The following is a 2,782-nucleotide window of genomic DNA, read 5'->3' on the forward strand; positions in this document are numbered from 1 at the left end:
GTCTAGAGCTGTAATCACTGAGGCGGCTCAATGACACTCAACCACAAACCATCAGAGATAAAGTGAACACTAACAGACAACAAAGCAGAAAGAGAAAGAGATACAAACTCCTGACTGATGTGTGCGAAGCAACACTGCTCAGCGATCGGCGACCTTACCACCGAGTGTCTAACTGCCGTGGAGCATAGCCGTTAGGACGCACACCTACACTTCTACCCGTTCCAAAGTGCATTTTGCTAAAAAAAAAAACACTGCACGATGAAATACATGAATGTTTCATTTTTGCCTGCTCAGGTTTACTGTTTCATATTCATGGGGTGTAACTGTCATTTCCAAATTAAAAGAGAGCTGGGGGGTATAGCTCAGTGGTAGAGTGAGTGAGTGCTGAGCAGGCACGAGGTCCTGGGCTCAAAAGAAAAAAAAGACAAATGAACATAAATACAAAACAGAAGCAGACTCATAGACATAGAATACAGACTTGTGGTTGCCAGAGTGGAGCGGGGTGGGAAGGGACAGACTGGGAGTTTGAAATTTGTAGATCCTGACAGGCATATGCAGAATAGATAAACAAGATTACACTGCACAGCACAGGGAAATAGATACAGGATCTGGTGGTAGCTCACAGCGAAAAAAAATGTGATAATGAATATATGCATGTTCATGTATAACCAAAAAATTGTGCTCTACACTGGAATTTGACACAACATTGTAAACTGACTATAACTCAATAAAAGAAAACTTTTTAAAAATCCCCAGTACATCCATTAAAAGTAAATTAATTAATTAATAAATTATAAATAAAAGTAAACCTAATTACGTCTCCTCACCCCACCCCCAGCTGAGGGCTGGGAAGGGAGAGAGGCAGGGCAGGGAGGCAGGGAGGCGGGGAGGCGGCGGGGGTCAGGCCATGCTTAGCCGCAAAGATCACCCCATGTCTTCCTACTCTCACATCTTGATCCATCTCAACCTATTTGGGTTTTGTTCTGCCTTTGAAAGTATAGGTTTGGGTCTTTAGCGAAATTTGGGACATTTGTGGCCATTGGTTCCTTAAATACTCCTCTAGTCTCTCTCATCCTCTCACCTCCCCTTCTCAGACTCCAATAATATGCACGCTAGTTCTTTTTTTGGTAGCCCTGTGGGTCTCTGAGTCTCTTCATTTCTTACCCCGGTCTGTTTCCTCTCTGTTTTTCAGACTGGATAAATTCTGTTACTCTGTCCTAAAATTAACCAATTCCATCTTCTGTCACCTCCACACTACTACTGGGGCCATCCAGAGAGCGTTTGCTTTGTTTTTATTGCGTTTTTATGTTCTGCAATTTCCATTTGAGTCTTTATTACAACTTGTGTTTTTTTTTTTAATTGATATTTTATTTTTTAAATGTGTTTCAAGAGAATCCATAATTGCTTCTTGAAGTGTTTTTATGATGTCTGCTTTAAAATCTTGGTCGGATAATTCCAACATCTGATTCCTTGCCACGGGGGTGAATAGTGATGGATGGACTTCTTTCATTCAAGTTGTGGCTCTCCTGGTTCTCAGCGTGACTAGTGGCTTTCCATTGTGGCTCGGACATTTGGGGTGTTGTGTTAGAGACCCTGGATGTTATTCAATGTCCTATTTTAGCAGACAGGCCCTACACTGAGGAACAGCATGAGAGCCAGGCAGGTGTGTATGTTCAGCATCCTACAAGGACTTGCTGGCACCACCCGGGCAAAATTGGCACGGTGACTCCCATTGCCATGCTGCTGAAGGGTGGGCAAGATGTCCAGCTCCCTCCTGGCTCTACTGACACCTTCCTGATGGAGGAGGGGCACTCTTTCCACCACCTGTCCCACCTGTGGGCACCCAGCTGGGGTGGATGCTCAGCTCCCCACTGAGCCCCAGGCATCGTTCATAGAAAAAAGTTCCAAAGCGACCAGACTGAGTTACTGCACACACAGAAACACCTCAACATCAAACACGTGCCTGGGAACGAGTTCATGTTTGCATCCCTCGACGTGAGAACAGGCCCGCGTCGGGTGGGGCGGCCGACCCCAGCTCTGCCTCTCCTCTGACGACAGAAGAGGGAAAGGATGGAAGACACCCATTTAGATGAAGACTTCATGAATCCTCGTGCTTGAGACGAGAAAAGCCTCAGCTCCACTTTGGAAAGTACTACTTCCTTAAAAATTATTACTTGAAGTATTAATCAGCAAACCTGCCCCTGCAATTAACTTTAAAAGACGAAGACAAAATGGTGCTGGTGACTTTTTCAAGGGCAGCTGACAGGTCTGGCCAAGTACAAATGTGGTGGCTGGAGAGACGATTCAGTTATTCTACGCTCCCCAGATACTTTTTTAAATTACATATCTTGAAGTTTTTGGTTGAAATCACATGGCCGTTAACCGCCACAGACATCAGAGAAGCTTCGTCCTATTATATATATTTTTGTGTAACTTTTAGAAGATCCAGCATTACTCTGAAAATGTTTTTATTTGTAATCCAAAGAAGGTCAGCATATTTTTCTACCTATTCAGTTATAGAAATTACCACTGAGTGATGGCTCATTAACAAAGGTTCTCTTCAAGTCAAAGGAAGGCACGTTCAGGGTCAGAGAGCAACCAATCCACGTGCAGCGCAAGACCGTTCGTTCCTTTGCAAAGTGACTGAGGGACGGACGCTCTGTTTGCATTAGGCGGCGGCTGACACGCCGAATTTCAATCATTCCACCTTCACAAAGAAACGCACGCCACTTCCATTCATAAAGGTTTTCTTTAAAGTCGCACCGAAAAATAAACACGGCGC

The sequence above is a fragment of the Camelus bactrianus genome, chromosome 31 (assembly GCF_048773025.1).
Source record: "Camelus bactrianus isolate YW-2024 breed Bactrian camel chromosome 31, ASM4877302v1, whole genome shotgun sequence".
Classification (NCBI taxonomy): Eukaryota; Metazoa; Chordata; class Mammalia; order Artiodactyla; family Camelidae; genus Camelus; species Camelus bactrianus.